A 19,493-nucleotide genomic window follows, 5' to 3' on the forward strand; every position below is an offset into this window, starting at 1 on the left:
TCTCAAGAGTTGCTGCTGTTCATCCTGATGCTTTCACTAAGTGAAGCAGAGATTTCTGTGACTCATCCGCTGCTGTTAAAGAGGAATTACCACTCAGTTTAAGAGTTCATATATGTTATTCTGATGGTAAAGTTAATAATTTCTGACACATTTAGAAGGCATTAAATAAAAGCACTGCAGTGTCTGAGGCTGGGCTTCAATGTGAGGAGTAGACGCTGCCGGCTCTGTATCTCAGGACACCCAGGAGAGTCAATTAGAGCAGTAATATATGACTTTTTCTCTATTTGTGTCCCCAGCTGAGCAGATGAAGAGGACAGTGTCACACCACAGCTCTGACACTCACACTATATCAGCTCATTCTAAATGTCAAGGTCATTCTGTGGTTTTTCATCACAAAACCAATTTTAAGGCAGCGAAAATGTAAAATATCACTCGGAGAGAAATGACCTGCTTTATGTTGGAACATCATTTGAGTAGATTAAATTCTTTCCAGGCAAAAAACTATACAGGAATTAATGTCAATAATCAAGATCGCAGCAGCAGTGAGTATGCTTTTCTCTCTGTTAGCATGTAAGGGAGATTTACAGCAAGACCAAAAAACAACGGACACATTAAAGCTAAGGGACGTTTGGGCATATGTTGATAACCAAATGTGGACAAAGAAGCAGTTTTTATTTTGTCCTCACGGAAAAATCACCCTCATTTCTTTCAGTCAAACAAACAAAATAGCTTTTTTTCTGTGGTAAATATGTTTCACTTAATGTGACACTAACAGAGATTTTAAGAGGAAAACTCATGAGCATGTGGCTGAGATCCAAAGTCAGACCAATGAGTCTGAACTGTGAAATTCTTTGGCCCATCAGTGATTTAAAACTGTACTTGGAGCAGTGGAAAATCCAGATAAACTTTTGAACTCTTGTACCAGAAGACACCCAGAATAAAGCCAATCTCTGAAACATGGACATCATTTGGCCTTTTTTTTATTTGGAGGTGGGGGGGGGCACCTAAAATGTTCCTCAGCCCCCCAACAATAATTACAGTCAAAACAGAGACCGTGTACTCTTATCTTGGGGTGCGCGCGACGGAGGAATGTTCATAAGAGAAGGCAGAGGAAGTCCGCTGGTGGTGCGTCTCTTAAGGTCATTCAACATCTTCAATTAATAATAAATAAATAAATTAAGCATTTTAAGGTGTGGATAAAAACATTTGGTGTGCAATGTATGCCAAGCATTACCTGCAGCCATTGGGGCTAAGCCCCCCTGTCTTTCCATCCTAGTGACGTCCCTGCTCTGGAAGTCACAATCCTGAGTTGAGGCGGACTTTACAGGATGTCCTAACTGCAGGCAATGCTAGCAAGCATCAGTGAGGAAATCAGCTTGATCACTCATGATTTTTTGTATATGAGGAATCTAATGCAACCTTTTCCCCCCGTTAGCCTCTTCCTGTTTACTTCTCTGTCACTCATGTTGTCTGAGAGGAGGAACAAAGAGGGAGTGAGGGAGATGGCAAGGCACCAGGAAAGCCAAATAGGGATGTGCGTGGTTAATCGCTAAAACGGTTAAATTTGTTTATCAAAGAAGAAGTTGCAGAATTTACAAGTCAGTTAAACTAATTACCTGCCATTCTTTTTATAACCAGAAGCTTGAAATCCCCGTCTATAATGCTCTTTTAAACTGTAATGAACCTCCCACCACTAGAGGCCGCTGTAGCTTTTAGTCAATGGCCACTGCCTTCCTGTCTGGCACTTCACGGATGTAAACACGAGAAGCTCTGTGGTGATGTAGCGGTTAGCGTGTAGTAACAGCGCGGTATGACAGTTTTTTCAAGTAGTAAATGGAAATAAAGTGGTTTGTAGGCTGTCAAGGGTTAAACTCAAGTATAACTTCCATCCGAGCTGAAAAGAGGCCAAATATCCAAGCACGATATTAATCTGCAAAGAGGAACGAAAGCTGTCAGTGCTAGCTTGTAATGTTAGCCATGCTGTATAGAGTATTTCAGGCTAACGTCACACCCGCTAACTAAGTTGGAAAATGGTGTCCACTTTTTGCTAAATGGTTACAAAATCCCAGCTATGAGCCACACTCTTATCAAGCATGTCCATCTTTAAACCAAAGTTAGAGAAGTGTCAGCACTCAAAATGTCCTTTATAGTGGTTTTTATTCAAGGCAGCAAGGCACAACGGATGCGTTTCGACTTAGTCTTCCACAGCTGCCTCGCTGCCTTGAATAAAAACCACTATAAAGGACATTTTGAGTGCTGACACTTCTCTAACTCTAGTAAGTCTTTTGTCTGGCACCTTTTAAAAAAGTTTTTGTGCTTGGAGGGTGCTCCTTTTTTTGCTTTTTTGTCATCTTTAAATCAAATCAGGCCGATTCAGGACCAGTGTGGGCCTCATTTTCAGCCCTGGAGTGTCGCGACTCAAACCAGCCCACTTTCAATCCAGTCATTTCCTTATGGATTTAGTATATTTATTATAATACTTTTTCTTTAATTAAGAATTTCAAAAAGCATTAAAGGTCACTTTTAGAAATGTGATATCATGCAAATGTTAGAGGGTTTTGTCTACTGATTAGTGAGGTATCCAGCAACTCTTTATTTTAGACAGTTACATCAGTTATCAGTTTTTTTTTTTTTTTGTTTTTTTTTTTTTCAAATGTGAATTTGTATTGTTGTTTTAAGTTTCTTCCCTCTTGACAGAAGTTTTTATATGTTTGGGTTTCAGTATCTTTCTGCTTCATTGTAAATGTGTTAGGACAAATGTATTCAAGTAAGACCTCTGCATATGAGAAATGAGGCACTTTAATTCTCCTAGAAATCAAAACAGACCCCTATAGGGTTAGTTTGGGGTCTTTTTATTGATATTATTGGGGATTTTGGTCTACTACCATGAAAAGATGGGAAGGGCACTGCTTAATGAATATTTGTGGAGTTATTTTTCAAGTCCAGTTTGTGAGACTCATCTCAATTATACTGTACAATTTTCCTGCTCCTGATGCTGGTGCAAAGTTTAATGAGTTTTGCAAGTTTTGAGCTCATTAAGTCCCTCAATCAATAAGTGATTTAAATACAGTAAACAAAACGAGAAAATTTGAGACTAAAGGTGCAGATGGAGACGTGATTTACTTGCATAAGGACTATAGGGAACATGGAGAGACTGAGGTTGTAATAAAATCCAATATTGGTGCTTGTATAGAGCCTGTTCTGATAGTTAATACTTCACCACTATACTACCATTATTTTCTATTCAAACAAATACAGATACAGAGATAAATGCATTAGAAATAGCACCGCATCTTTACAGTACGGCAGACGTGGCTGAATGACAAGGACTCCAACCCGACAGACACCAAAAAATTGCTATTGATTGTCATTTGTCCTTCTCTCTGTCTCCACCGTGACTGTGCACTTCTGCCACGTTGAAGGTCCTTTAGTTAGCCGCAGTCTAAAACAAAAAGCAACCTCGTTCACCTCCTGAGCCAACACTCAGCTAAAGAGACTGGAGATAAGCCAGGGACAATCTCTGAAATGTATCTCACATTGTATGACCTTCACACAGCGCCGTGATACAATTTACTCTCTCCCCTATAGCTGCTTTATTCCCTACAGTATGGGACATTTGATTATTACGCCCTGCTCCGTTTGTGTAAAAAAAACTTTACCTGTGGGATCCAAGTCCAGAAGATTTTAAAAACAGCAAAAAAAAAAGTTAGAAAATATACATTTAAAACAAAAAGTCACACATGTATAATGCTTTACATCAATGTAAACGAATCTTTTGGCCCTGCATTCCTCATCCATGATCCTACTGCCCACATCAGCTACTGATGGTAAAATAGCTCATTAGTAAATCACTATTTAAACACACAAGCATTACAAAAACCTGCTCTGGTTGTATTTGAGCAGTTCAAATATCATTTATGAAGACATAAGGGACATATTGTGATCTTTCAGTCATGTGACCACTGTGAAGGCCAAAATTAAAACAGTTTAGGACAGTGGCAGCTACTGTTGACTACTATGTGGAACTGCAGCACCAGACCCTTTATTCTCCATCTTTTACAAACAATGTATGTTGAAGATGTGTTACTGTAAAGACCCAACATTAATCACCATACACTATGTGAAGAGGAAAACCTTCCCTTTAAGAGCAGACTCATGTTGAACAGTCATCTGATGAAGCTGTGCTGGGGTGAGGGGATGGGGGGACACAGGGAGAGAGAATAAAACCAGATCAACAACATGAGGATACGTGAAGAATTAACAATAATAACCTTGTTTGATAGACATCTGAAAGTGTCAGCTGGGATGACAATGAAATGGAAACGACTGTCATGGGTAGTTTCAGATTCACTTTAACATTTCCAGTAATAACAGACCCAAGGCTGATGTTGGTAGATTTAAGCAGTCGTAGATGGACAGATCTACAGCAGCCGGTCATCCGCACCAAAGATCCAGAGGAATCTAAGAGGGTGGGAGCCGGAGGATCCATAACAAAAGTATGGTAACTGAACTAGAACATGAAGATCCACAGCTGATGATATGAATGCATACAGGATAGAGGAGCGAGTCTATAGAAGCATAACCGACTAAGGGCTAGTCTAGGTCTGAGCTTTATTAAAGAGGAAACTTTTAAGGCTGCTCTTAGAGTTAGAGAGTTTCTCCCACCCGGACCCTGGCAGGTAGATGAATCTAAAGGAGAGGGGCCTGATAACTGATCTACCTCCCATACTACTTTTAGAGACTGAAGGTTCCAATAGCATGCCAGCATTTTGGAAACGCAATGATCTAAAGCACTGATCATCAACTGGCGGCTCGGGGGCCACACCAGGACCCCCAAAGCTTCCTGTCTGGCCCCCAAAAGATCATTAAATTCAGAAAAGGAGGAAAAGAAGATTTTAAGAGTATCCTGTTGCTTTAAATGTCTGCAGCTGTTAAATCCATCCCACAAACAATTACATTGAAATAGTTTTAGAATGACTGACTATTTGATCTGTTTTTACAGAAATTTACTGTCAAAATTAGTCAATATTTTAAAAAATGGTTAAGGTTGGCAGAAGTGTTGCAAAACTTGGCAGAAAAAAGTTGTGAAAAGAGGTTAAAATGTGTCAGAAAATTGTAAAGGAGGAAAAAGGGCCAAAAGGTATCAAAAATTTGTTACAAATGACAAAAAATAGTGAAAGAAAGTGAAGGGGTTAAAAAGTGGCAAAAAATTATAACAGAGTGGCAAAAAGGGGATAAAGAATGCAGAAAAGGTTGTTTAAAGGGGGTTCAAATTTTTCAAAAATTGGGTTAGTGAAGCAGAAAGGGGCAAAAAGTATCAACAATGGGTTAAAAGTGGTAAAAAATGGTTGCAAAAATAGTTGAAAAAAGTGATTAAAGGGGTTAAAAAGTGGCAAAAATGGAAGAAAAGTGGCAAAAAAATGGATAAAAGAGTGGCACAAAAGGGATAAAACATGCAGGAAATGTGGTTTTAAAGGGATTAAAATCATGCAAAAATTGGGTTAAAAGGCAAAAAGCATCAAAAAGGGGTTAAAAGTGTCAAAATGGGTTAATATTGGTGCTACACATGTGGACAAAATTGTTGGTAACCCTCTGTTAATGAAAGAAAAACCCACAATGGTCACAGAAATAACTGACAAAAAGTGATAATAAATAAAAATTCATTGAAAATTAACCAATGAAAATCAAACATTGCTTTTGAACTGTGGTTCAACAGAATTATTTTAAAAAACAAACTCATGGAACAGGCCTGGACAAAAATGATGGTACCCTTAATATTTTGTTGCACAACCTTTTGAGGAAATTGCTGCAAACAAACGATTTCTGTAACTTTCGGTGAGACTTCTGCTCCTCTCAGCAGGTATTTTGGCCCACTCCTCATGAGCAAACTGCTCCAGCTGTCTCAGGTTTGAAGGGTGCCTTCTCCAGACGCCATGTTTCAGCTCCTTCCACAGATGTTCAGTAGGATTTAGATCAGGGCTCATAGGAGGCCGCTTCAGAATAGTCCAATGTTTTGCTCTTAGCCATTCTTGGATGTTTTTAGCTGTGTGTTTTGAGTCATTATCCTGTTGCAAGACCCATGACCTGCAACTGAGACCAAGCTTTTTGGCACTGGGCTGCACATTTCTCTCTAGAATATCTTGATAGTCTTGACATTTCATTGTACCCTGCACAGATTCAAGACATCCTGTGCCAGATACAGCAAAGCAGCCCCAGAACATAACAGAGCCTCCTCCATGTTTCACAGTAGGGACAGTGTTCTTTTCTTGGTATGCTTCATTTTAGCGTCTGTGAACATAGAGCTGATGTGCCTTGCCGAAAAGTTCCAGTTTTGTCTGGTCTGTCCTTAGGACATTCTCCCAGAAGCTTTGTGGCTTGTCAACATGCAGTTTGGCAAATTCCAGTCTGGCTTTTTTATGATTTGTTTTCAACAGTGGTGTCCTCCTTGGTCGTCTCCCATGAAGTCCACTTTGGCTCAAACAATGACGGATGGTGCGATCTGATACTGATGTACTCTGACCTTGGAGTTCACCTTTAATGTCTTTAGAGGTTGTTCTGGGCTCTTTTGTTACCATTACTATTATCCATCTCTTTGATCTGTCATCAATTTTCCTCCTGCGGCCACGTCCAGGGAGGTTGGCTACAGTCCCGTGGATCTAAAATTTCTGAATAATATGTTCAACTGTAGTCACAGGAACATCAAGCTGCTTGTAGATGGTCCTATAGCCTTTACCTTTAACATGCTTGTCTATAATTTTCTTTCTAATCTCCTGAGACAACTCTCTCCTTCGCTTCCTCTGGTCCATGTGTAGTGTGGTACACACCATGTCACCAAACAGCACAGTGACTACTTGTCACCCTTTAAATAGGCCGACTGACTGATTACAAGTTTGTAGACACCTGTGATGCAAATTAGAGGACACACCTTAGTTGAACATGTCCCTATGGTCACATTATTTTCAATCTTTTCAAGGGGAACCATCATTTTTGTCCAGGCCTGCTTCATGAGTTTGTTTTTTTTTTAATAATTCTGTTGAACCACAGTTCAAAAGCAATGTCTGATTTCCATTGGTTAATTTTCATGGAATTTTTATTTATTATTACTTTTGTCAGATTCAAGTTATTTCTGTGACCATTTTGGGTTTTTCTTTCAGTAACAGAAGGGTACCAACAATTTTGTCCACGTGTGTAAATGACAATTAGGGAGGGTCCATTCTCTTGGATTTTCAGGGGTCCGGCCAATCCTGTTGTCCGGCCCATCTCCTTGTGGCCTGCTGCATTATAGATAATAGGGATAGATCTCACTGGTAATGACGAAAAATGTCCTGTAGTTTAAAGGAAAATACAAATACTACTGCAATAATATTTCAATCCGACCAAAATGTTCATTTAATTTTTGTGTATTTGAAAGTCTGGCCCCAAGAGTTTCTGTTAAGACTAAATCTGGCCCCTGTGCAAATGTACTTGATGACCCCTGATCTAAAGAGTTAACACGGCACTATGAGCTCTATGAGATAGTTTAGTGAAGCAGAATTTTAAATTCTAAGAGAAAAAAAACAAAACAAACAAAACTAATCGTTTGTATGCATCACTCAGTATGTGTGTAAACATTTAAGAGTTTTATACTGTTTTTTTTTTTAGCTATATGTTTAATGTTTATACCAGGAATAGTTGGTCCTTCTGTAGCTGTGATTATTTATTAGCTGATCCTGTTTGTGGGGCAGAAGTTTCTTGTGTTTATTCAGTGTAAGATCTGTTGTAGGGTTGAATTTTTGGGCCTCATTCATGTTTATTTGCTTCAGCAGCATCGTCTGCTCTCAGCCAATAAAACCACTTGAAATGATCAGCGCTATGGTGCGTGTCCTGCCATGTTTTCATGTGAAGACAAACTGCACAAACTCCCTCTTGGATGCATTTGCTTCCACATCCATTAGGCAGTATTCCTGGCTTATTCTCATGAGGAATAAATGCTTTTAAGAGGAAGAAACCTTTAATTTCCTTTTACTGGAAAATCCAGGGAACAGGAGGCCGTTTTTCCACAATATTCTCCAAAGACTTCCATTAAGAACGAGTACTTTAGGTGCTCTTAGAGGAGACTGTATTATGTTCAATTAGCTGGAGCTGGTGTAGCCAGCAGCCAAAGACATTTTAGCTAAAAAATGAGGCTTATAGCTCTCTGTACTTGAATTGGTTTCACCAATGATGCGTCAAGTCACCGTTCATGTGCATGTCCTCTCTGTTAAACTATGGCTGAAGCGCTGCAGGATGTAGATAGATGATGAATTCCTCCTCCTGTATGTCTGAGATGAGCATGTTGACACAGAAATGTTTCTTAATGAGAGCATAAATCGGGCTAATTAATGGGCCCATCAGTGGAAGTTGCACGGCTTAATTCATCATAGTGATTATTGTGAGACATTAGGAAGCTCGAGTGGCTGGTTCTCCATCAGGTCATGACAGCGCTTGTTTATCTGCTTTGTTCAACACCAAGATGAAGATTAAGAGCAGTTATTCATAGCACACAAAGCCGAGGCTGCTTTATTTCAGTGACAGGCACAATGAGCAAACAATCAGTGGATAAATACATCGAACACAACGCCATCTGCCCCCCGTGTGGCAATGTTTGGATATACTGTATTCTGTGAGATTCAGTATGAACAGTTTGGATTCTCTGTTACTTTGAAACAATCAAATACAGAGAATAAACTCTGTGGGGCTTTTTCAGCCTCAGTCACATGAGCTGTGTTGGCTCCGTGGGCCTGTTTTATTCAGCACAGGCGTGTTTGTCTCATGTTTGGTTTGTTGTGTGACTAGATTCAGCTCGACATGATTAGATGAGAGTGTGAGCGATATCACTGGAGGAAAATGAAACTTTTGTGATAGAGATGTGTTTGTGTTTTTCCCCTGTTAGATTAAACAGAAATCTAAACAAAACTGTCCTGCAGCTCTCAGTGGGAGCTCTGGTTCTCACCATTACGCTGGCAATCTAAACAGAGGATCTGCTGTTTCGTAGACAAAGTTTACATTCGTATTTTATATAAAAGACAAGGCTTCACATGCAACAACAATCCAACAGTCATGCATAGCAGTATAATGATGCAATCTGTACAGTGAAACAGCATCAAATCCCATGGGGCTTTTATTGTTCTTTATCCATCTTGTTAAAGGGGCAGCGCCTGCATTTATGAAACATTCACAGCTATTTCAGTTGTGTAACATCATCAATTACTGTCATTTCAGTGCTTTTAGTTACGGCTGAGTGAAACAAAAGGCTGCAGAAAGAAAGCCTGGAAAATATAATCAAACTTTAACATCTCATGTACAGTTTCTCCTTTTTCTGATTTCACAGCAAGAAGATCCGTCTCAGGTTAAACCCTTTCCTGCTGCTGCCACAGTGAATTTTCTCTTCAGTTTAAATCTATATTTTTGTACAGGCTGGGTGAAAAAGAATAAGCCAAAACCTGGTATAAAACACGCTTCAATGTCCATTTTCTTCACCTAAAAAGTTAGCTGCATCCTGTAACGTCTGTCCCAGTGAACAGCGCTGACACTCATGCTGTCATTCAGCTCTTTTTGCCTATTTTGGTCACTTTTCACCCATTTTTTGCAGCTTTTTGACCACATGTAACCAGGGCTGGCCAATTAATCACAAATTAGTTTAAATCACATATGGCGTGCTGCAATATTCAAATCGCAGACAGTGCAATATTTCTTTAACCTGAAACGTGTTTAAATATACGTTTGATATAATCTTTTTGTCTTTTTTTTATGCTTTATACCAGTATTACTCAACCCTGCTCAACCAAAGAGCCAAATTGTTGAAAATTACCTTTCCAAGAGCCACAATCTAAGTGGTGAAAAGTGACAAAAACAGCTTAAGTTGCAATAACCAGTGGTTCTTAAAGTTTTCAGCCCAGGACCCCCAAAATAAAGGTGCCAGAGACAGGAGACCCCCACCGTACCTGAAGGTTGAACACAGCCATGCACATTCAAGAGTAGTCATGTGGAGACAAGGCCGTCCATAAGGGGGGTTAAAGGGGAGAGCTTTAACCTGAAAAATAACCACCCTTACCAAAGAAACAAGTATTTTTTTATTCATTTGTGGGGTAGATAGCCCTCTTAAAAATTGGTTCAAATCCCGTTTGTTAAAAACAGAAATAAAATGGGTTAAAATGACCAGAATAGGTTAATAATGGCCTAAAAAAAAAAAAAAAAAAAAAAAAGTTGGAAAAGGTGGTTGAATTGGATTTTAAAAGTAGCAGAAATTGGTTAGAACTGTAACAAATGGGATAAAATTGAAAAAAAAAAAATAAGGAAAAAGTGGCAAAAATTGGTTAAAGTGGCAGAAACTGGCATAGACAGTGTTAAGGGGAATTAAAAAGTGGCTGAAATTACTTTAAATTGGCAAGAATTGATGGAAAATTTGGTGAAATTGGATATAAAATTGATATAAAAAGACAAAAAGGGTTAATTAAGACAGAAAAATGTGCAAAAATGGCAGAAATGGGTTAAACTGGGAAAAAAATGAGCATATCAAATAGTGAAATGTGGTTGAAATGGGTGTAAAATGTGACAGAAAGTGGTTAATAGAGGCAATATTGGTTTAACAGAGGCAACATTAGGTGCAGAGTGGCAAGACTTGGTTTAGAAGTGGCAAAAACAGGCAGAAAAAAGTGTTGGAAAGGGTTTGAAGTGGGAAAAATTGGTTTTAAGTGGCAAAAATGTGTTAAAATTGGCAGAATTGGTGGAAAAAAGCAATAAAAAGGGGTCAAAATTTAACGAAATGGGTGTAAGGTGGCAACAGTATAATTTTAAAAGATTTTCTTTGTTTTTTGGGGGGCGATCCCCATGAGTGTCCTGACCCCAACGTTGAGAACCACTGGCAATAACAATAAGGTAAAGGTGGCAAAAATGGTCAAAAAGCAACAAAAATGGGGAGGAAAGTTGGAAAAACGGTCAGTAAGTAGCCCAAATTAGTGAGAAGTGACAAAAAATGAGTTACAGTTGGCATAAAATGGTACAAAAGTGGCAAAACCGTGGAAAAAAAAATAGTTTAAATTGACTTTAATGGGCAAAAGCAGTCAAGATTGGCTAAAGCGGGCAAAAAATAGTAAAAAAGTGGTATTTAATGATATAAGTAGCTTAAATGGGTGAAAATGCAGAGAAAAATGGGTGAAAAGGGGCAGAAATGGGATAAAAGTGGCAAAAAGATGGGTAAAAAGTTGCAAAAAAAGTGTGAAAATGGGCAAAAAATGTAGGGTAAAAGTGGTATTAAATGGCAAAAGATAGCCTTAAAAAGGAAAAAATGGGATAAAAGTGGGAAACAATGGGAAGAAGTAGCAAAAGAGTAGGAAAAAAAGTGGTGTCCAATGGCAAAAGGTAGCTTCAATGGGTGAAAAGTGGAAAAATGTGAAAAAGTGCAAAAAGTTTCCTTTTTTAAGGTTTTCTGGGGGGATAATATTGAAAATGAAGACATAGAACAGCCGTATTTGGCTCTAGAGCCAGGCGCTGAGTATCACTGCTTAATACATTATTCAAACCTTCAAGTATCTTTTTTATTTTATTTTTTTTTACAAAAATCTGACTTTTCTTTCTCATGTATTTATTTTTCTTCATCAAAATGAGAAGAATATGAGAAATGATCGTCCCCTTCAATAGAGCAATTGATATCAAATTTGATATGTAATCCAAAATCACAGAAAGATATTTTTTCTAAAGTGAGCCTTATCTTATCTGATATTGTACTTGTTATAATATTGAGTGATTTCTTTCTGATGTTTGCTAAACAACAGAAAAATTGAGAAACCTAAATAATCGCATTTCAAATCGCAATTGCAATATTGCAGTAAATAATTGCAATTAGATTATTTTTGCAAATCGTTCAGCCCTACATGTAACTCAATACTTTGTGACTTTGCACCTATTTTTGCCACTTTCACCCAGTTTTCTCCATTGTATGCCTATTTGGCCCCCTTTCCTCTCATTATTTACTGCTTTTTTGCTGCTTTTTGACCATTTTGCCACCTTTCACTTATTTTCATAGCCGCTTTAACCCATTTTCACCACTTTTAAGCATTTAGATTGCAGCTCTTGGGAAGGTATTTTTTTGGCTCTTTGTTTGAGCAGGGTTGAATAACGCTGCCTTATAAAGACATCTCAATCAGGAGAGACTTAATAATAACTGACAATAATTTATTTTACAAATTAAATGAAAGAGAATTGTGCAAAGTCCTTGGCGACTAGACTCCACTGTGACAATATCATATATTTGAAGGGGTAGTGGATACCCCCCCCCCCCCCCCCTTGGAGTCTAGACACTGGTTGTGGTGTTGAGAGATCAGATGAGAAATAGACTTCTGAGAAGCTGCCCAGGATAAAATGAGCAGGAGAGCTGCAAGGATCTGGACTAGATGAAGAATAACTGAATGGAGGTGGCTGGGGTGGAGGAGGGTTGCAGCATCTGCACAGAAAGACGGGCTAGCTGTAAAGAGAGAATGACAGTTTTAAAATCACATAATTTTTTTTCTCAAAAGCATCAATTCAGGCACAGCTCAAGAAGTATCGATTGAGGACTGGTCTGAGGAAAAAAAACCAAAACAAACCCTCGTCATTAGAAGGCAATAATTATCTCCTCTGAGTGTTAAAAGGGATGATGTTTTTGCTGCAGAGAGCAAAGGTAGCATCATTAAACAATAGATCCGCAGTGCAAACACAGTCTAGTGACGTCTCACATCGGAGCGACAGGTGTTTGAATTGTAATGATCCACACACGAGTGTCAGCGAGCATACGGCGAGGTTAGAGGAGCGGTGTTTGCTTACGGTGACAGCTTCACCTCCAATCTCTCTTCATCTCCTCTTCTTTCAGGCTCCTCTTCAAAGGTTTGAACATTTTCTGGGATTAAATTTTGTTTTCCATCTGTGCAGAAGTGATAAGGGCGGGAGGATGTGCGGTTTGTAAAATATTTATCCTCTCGGTTTTCTTCTTATTGCTCACTTGGGGGATTTAGCTGATGAAGCATATAGTTTTATAACAACCCAAGTTGAACCACTGAGGCAATATAAATATTCAAAGGATCATTCCAATTAGCTGGTTAACATTTTGACTTCTTATTAAAAGTATTGATATTCATGCAGACCGAGAAACCAATGCAGAATATTTCTGAAATTGTAGAAGAAGCCACTCTCAGGCTGCTTTACTTTTCCCTCCTTATTTAATGACTATCAGAAGAGCGAGCAGCTCATACCTTATGGCTTGTTTTGCTCTCTTTCATGCTCTCAAAGAGGCAGCACTCCCACTCACACAACATGACTGTGCAGGGTTTCTCATGAATTGGAAATAGGGGGGCCGAGTAAACAAGCTGCCAGGATACCTTCAACTGTGTCACTGACCCTCTCCAGTTAAAGGAAAAGCACTGAAGGCTGTGTTTCTGCACCAGGCACTGACCATATCCTCGACCTTGAAGGCTGATAAATAAACAGGGGGAGGACTGAACTCAGGATTTTTGGTAGCTTTACTTATTTTTGAACACCAGTTGCTCCAGTTTCTGTTGCACCTGACTCGACTGATTATGATGGTGCATTTGAACTAAAGGAGCTTGTCCATTTTATAATCGACTGTTATTTTCCTATAAAATCTTTGTGTTTTATTGACAATACTCCTCAAAAAGATGGAGTCAACAAACTTTAGACTAACAGAGCCAGAATAAAACTGCCATTTAGTAGCAGAAACAAGGAAATAAAAAGCTTCTGTCTGCTCTGGCTCTGAGGAGCAGCAGAAATCATCATCCATATCAGAAAAAAAATATTTGATTTGTCAGTGGATGAACAGTGAATTTGGTGAGGCTAAAGTTAGCATTACTAGCACAAGCAGCTAAGGGTAAACGTGTTCTGAGTGTGGTTACACATTGCTCTGGCTGATATACCGTTCAATCTGACAACTTACGAAAAACCTCTGTTTTCAGTATCAGAATACAGCCTGGAGCGCTCTTCCTATGGGATGGTATCAATCCACTGTGCTTGTTTACATCAGGGTAGCAAAGCGAGTGGTGTGGTCTCTCCTTCTTCTTCTTCTTCTTCTTCTTCTAGGAGGCTGAGCCTATTGCTGGTTCCAGCAGCTCTTTAAAGTTTGGAGAACAACTTCACCTGACCTTACCTTTAGCTTCTTGTTTCCTTCAAGACTTGTTTTCCTCTGTGCACATTGGGAGATGGTGAAGTTGCATCAGAAAACCATACTTTTGTTTATAAGCACTTCAGATCAGGACTGGAAACCATTTTCCCCTCCATTCTGCCGTGGCTGGTGGATTCAAAAACCTACCAACCACTCACATTTTTATCATCCACTTTATTTTACCAAGCAGTCAAATATAAGGTATACTATAAAATTGAGAATTATAGTATTTAAGTGAAAGGCTATTTATTTAAGGGAAATGTTCCAACTACACCACTTTCCTCATTATTATGCAAATGACATTTTTCTCTTATTTTCCTAAATATTAATGCAAATGACAGTCAGAGTATTTTTCAAGTCATCAGCTGTTAGAGCATTATTCAGATGTTTTTATATGTATTAAGCACAACAGAGTTTAAAACATTTTTTTGGTTGTAAAGAACTGAAAATGGTCATTTGTTGAATGTGTAGCATTAGGAGGTCATATTTAATGAAATCAAAGCTATTTCAATCAAAAACATCTTAACAGGCCAAGTTCCATGTTAACATAGGAGCCCTTCTTTGATATCACCTTCACTATTCTTGCATCCATTGAACTTGTGAGTTTTTGGAGAGTTTCTGCATTAATTTCTTTGCAGGATGTCAGAATATCCTCCCAGAGCTGCTGTTTTGATGTGAACTGCCTCCCACCCTCATAGATCTTTAGCTTGAGGATGCTCCAAAGGTTCTCAGCAGGGTTGAGGTCAGGGGAGGATGGGGCCACACCATGGGTTTGTCTCCTTTTATGCCCATAGCAGCCAATGACTCAGAGGGATTCTTTGCAGCATGAGATGGTGCATTGTCATGCATGAAGATCATTTTGCTACAGAAGGCACTGTTCTTCTTTTTGTACCATGGAAGAAAGTGGTCAGTCAGAAACTCTATATGCTTTGCCGGGGTCATTTGCACACCTTCAGGGACCCTAAAGGGGCGTACAAGCTTTCTCTTCATGACTCCGCCCCCTCCTTGCTGATGTCACAGCCTTGTTGGGACATGGTGGCCATCCACCAACCATCCACTACTCCTCCATCTGGACCATCCAGGGTTGCACGGCACTCATCAGTCAACAAAACTGTCTGAAAACGAGTCTTCATGTATTTCTGGGCCCACTGTAACCATTTCTGCTTGTGAGCATTGGTTAGGGGGGGCTGAATAGTAGGTTTATACATGACTGCAAGCCTCTGGAGGATCCTACACCTTGAGGTTGGTGGGACTCCAGAGGCACCAGCAGCTTCAAATACCTGTTTGCTGCTTTGGAATGACATTTTAGCAGCTGCTCTCTTAATCTGATGAATTTGTCTGTCAGAAACCTTCCTCATTATACCTTTATCTGCACGAACCCGTCTGTGCTCTGAATCAGCCACAAATTTCTTCACAGTACGATGATCACGATTAATTTTTCATGAAATATCTCATGTTTTCATTCCTTGTCCAAGGCATTACACTATTTGACACTTTTCGGCAGCAGAGATCCTTTCTCTTTTCCATGCTGCTGAAACCTGTGGCCTGCTTAATAATGTGGAACATGTGGAAAAGTGCATTTTGAGTTGTTGTTTTTTTTTTTTTTAAATATATGGTTATCATTATAAAGTTTGTTCAAAAACATTTGAATTATGCTCTAACTGCTGATGACTTGAAAATTTTTCTGTCTGTCATTTGCATTAATATTTAGGAAAATAAGAGAAAAATATCATTTGCTTAATAATGTGGAAAGCAGTGTAGAAGAAAAAAAAAGGATTTATATTAGCAGAGTAATGACAGTTAAATTACGAGTCAAAATATGATTCAAAATTTTAAATTTTGAGTCTAAAAGGTCAAACTATGGGATTATGAAGTCAAAGTAAGGAGTTGAAAATTTGAAATAAAATATAAATCAATTATTAAAATGGTCAAAACATGACTTAATATTTTAGATTATGAATCTAAAAGTTCAAAATATTATATAAGTCAAAATTATGAGTTAAAATGCTCAGAGTACTAAATAAAAAGCCAAAATCCCAAGTTTGAGTCCTTATTGTGAGATGCAACATTGGAAATATTAAATCAAAACACAAATCAATTTCTTTTCCCACATTCCTGACTTCTTATCTAAATATTTTTGCTTCTTGCTTTTTCAGATTTTGTGACTTAACAAGGATAGCTTAAATCATCAGGATAAATTCACATTTTTATACTTGAGGAAATCTGCAGACCTCAGACTGACGGGCCGGTTAGAACAGAAATATGTGATCATCTTGTGAGCCAGATTTAACTGTTCCATGGGCTGAATTTAGCCCCTAGGCCTTGACTTTGACACCCCTGGCCTATACAGATGATTCTGTGTTCTCCTAACATGTATGTCATTTTATGTTCATCCTGTAGAAAATCAAAGTGAGGAAACCTTGGTTTGATTTGTGTCATTAAATCTTTCCTGATGCGTTCATATTTACTGCAGTGCAGCAGGAAGTGTGTTTCTCTTTCTACCTGGTTCTGAGTACAGAGCTGACACAGTCTGTCCTCTCATCAATTAATCACCAGACGGGATTTTTCAGGGTCCCAGCCAGTTCTCTGGGCAGGCCTGGACCCTCATGAGCCCTGTGACCTCGACCTTTTACCTATAACCTCTAAACTGTAATCGTACAATCCTTAAGTCAGGACAGATTTTGGTGCAAAGTTTAAAGAAAATTCCTAAAAGTGTTTTTGACATATTGTGGGCACAAGAAAGGCCTAGAAAGATGGAGATGCACACAAGTAACAATAATCTTGACCTTTGACCTCCAAAGTTTTTTGATTCATGCCTCCTTTTAGGATGAATGTTTGACTAAAGGTCATTAGAAGCATTAGAAAAATCATAATAAACATGGAAGACAGAGCAAGGCAGCAATACAATATGAACTTCTGATTCTTACATCAATTTATCTATGAAATATCTCTACATTTGTGATTTAAACTGCTGTTTTGTTTGATGTTTAGGTATTTGAGTTAATCTTGTAGCACAGAATACTAATCCTCTGCAGCCACAGCAGAGTCATAACCTTCTTTTTAATCACTTTGCCATCATAATCTGATCTCATCTTTGTACATAAGCTGGGATCCATTACCTTTGAAAGCCACACAAACACCGGCGCTGTTGTTTGGTTGTTCTTTCCCTCCATCTCACCAAATGCCCTGAGGATGTCATTGACCCTTGTAGCTGCAGTGAAGTGGAAGTGACGGATGTTGTAAGGAAAGCTGTCGGTGTAAATGGAGCTGAGAGTCTTTGAGCTGCAAAGTGTGGAGCTGCTGATGCATTACCACCAGACCAAAGTGTTTAAATGTCCGGCTCTGCTGTGCATCAAACTACTCAAAGTTAAATAAACCCAGGTGCTAAAAAGGCATTTGGCAGCCATCAGCACACTTTGTTCAACTTTGAATCTCTTCCACTTCCTTCTCTGGCTCTCTCTCTCATAATTGGGCCTGTTTTTTTTTTTTTTTCTTTTTTTTTTTTTTTTCCAACCACAGCTCAGCTAATCTTCCTCAGCTCGATCCAAAGATTTGTCATGAAATTACAGCAGATGTGTCGCTCTGCGGAAGCAGTCGAAGATCATTGACCCCGCTCCTGTATCAAAGCAGCATTCTGTGACTGGTGAAAGCAATCTGTTGTGATTGCAGCGGCGCCGTTCTCAGCTCATTGTCTCCGTCACTTTTCAATGTGACGAGTCAGGTGTGTGGGCAGATGAACAAAAAAAACCTGCGACGGCCTGAGAAAGGCATTTTCATATGAACGATAAGCCGAGTCTTCAAGCTCTCTGCAAGTCTGACGGTGTTCAAGGCCGGGTGTTAACGTGTCTGCTAATACCTGAAATCAGTGCTGAAAACGAATGACCTGGTTGCACGTCATGCCATTAACTCTGTTGTCTGATGGACACTAAACTTGTTTGCCTAATCTAATAGGACTGCAACAGCGAATCAATAAAATCGATAAAAATTGACATTCGAAAGTGTTGGCAACAAATTTGTGTATCGATTCGTTGTGTCACACGATTATGGCGTCAGTTGGCGTGGCACGGAGTTGTTTATGTCACACACAGATGGCTGATAAATTACTTTTGCTTGGTTTCTTCTCTGATTATAATCTGATGTTTAGCAGAATAATTAAGTAGATACTGTATATTTATCATCAGCCGTGTCTCATGATGGAAATGAGACGCCAACAATCTAAAAATAGCTCATCATTGTAAAAACTCCTACGGACCATTAGTTTAGTTTAGGTTCTGTTACTATATGAGACTGGATAAAAACACAGCTGGACTGTCAGACGTTCATGTAATCCATGATCTTTGCCTCACTTTGTATTGTAAATGTCTGTGAAAACAGGAGAGAGGAAGGAAGAGTGTGAGCTGCAGTCACAGGACGACAGGAGTGGAGATCCAAAATTAGCACAGAAAAAACGTTTGAATATGGCTAATCTAAAGTGACTGAAAATTTTGTTAATTTTTTTTAAGCTTGCCTGATTTTTTACAGTGGTCTGGGACCAAAGGAAAGGACGGGCCCCACAATTGGGTTAAAAACGTGGGGCCCCGCAAAGTGACAAATACGAGTATGTGTGGTTGAGGGTGTGTGAGTGTGTGTCTGTCTGTTTGTGAGTGCGGTCCGTCTGACAACAAGCATCAACGAACTAACATTAGCGTGTTGAATAAGTGAGTGACAAATGTTTATAAGTTATCCTAATATCAATAACTGTTATAGGCTGAGGCTTACCTGTAGCTCCTCTGGGATAAAATAATTGCAAGAGGATGTAATAAAAGCAGAATCCCACTGTAAGTGTCTTTCATTCAAATCGTATCCCCAGGCTGCTGTCATTAGTCTGACCTAAAGGTTTTTGTAGGCTATGTTTGTAAGGGGGGAGGCAAAGTAACAACATAGAAAACAACTTAGTTACATTTTTAATTAAGGGATCCCACATTTCACTTTTAGCTATGCCCATTTTTGCCAGTTTATCCTGTTTCTACTCATTTCTGCATATTTTCTGCCCCAGTCAACCCATTTGTGCCAGTTCAAACCAGTTTTTCATCCCATTTTACCACTTTTCTGCCACTTTTTAATCTTCTTTTACCACTTTTTATGCCTGTTTTTGCCACTTAAACCTATTTTTGCTTATTTTCTGCCACTTTTATCCAATTTTTGTGACTCCCAACCCATTTTTGCAAATTCTTTCTTATGTTTTGCCATTTTTATCAAACTTTTTTACACTTAAAACCCATTTCTGTTACTTTCAAACTCCCATTTCTCCACCTTTTCCACCAATTTTAGCATTTTAACCCATTTA

General features: G+C 38.9%; 1 protein-coding gene across 3 annotated transcripts in view; it reads left to right on the top strand.

Moving 5' to 3' along the window:
* The window catches only part of ntm (neurotrimin), a 930,591-nt gene that overhangs the window by 808,093 nt on the left and 103,005 nt on the right, over nucleotides 1-19,493 (top strand). The gene's annotated exons all lie outside the window — the stretch shown is intronic.

Source organism: Cheilinus undulatus, linkage group 12 (genome assembly GCF_018320785.1).
Source record: "Cheilinus undulatus linkage group 12, ASM1832078v1, whole genome shotgun sequence".
NCBI lineage: Eukaryota > Metazoa > Chordata > Actinopteri > Labriformes > Labridae > Cheilinus > Cheilinus undulatus.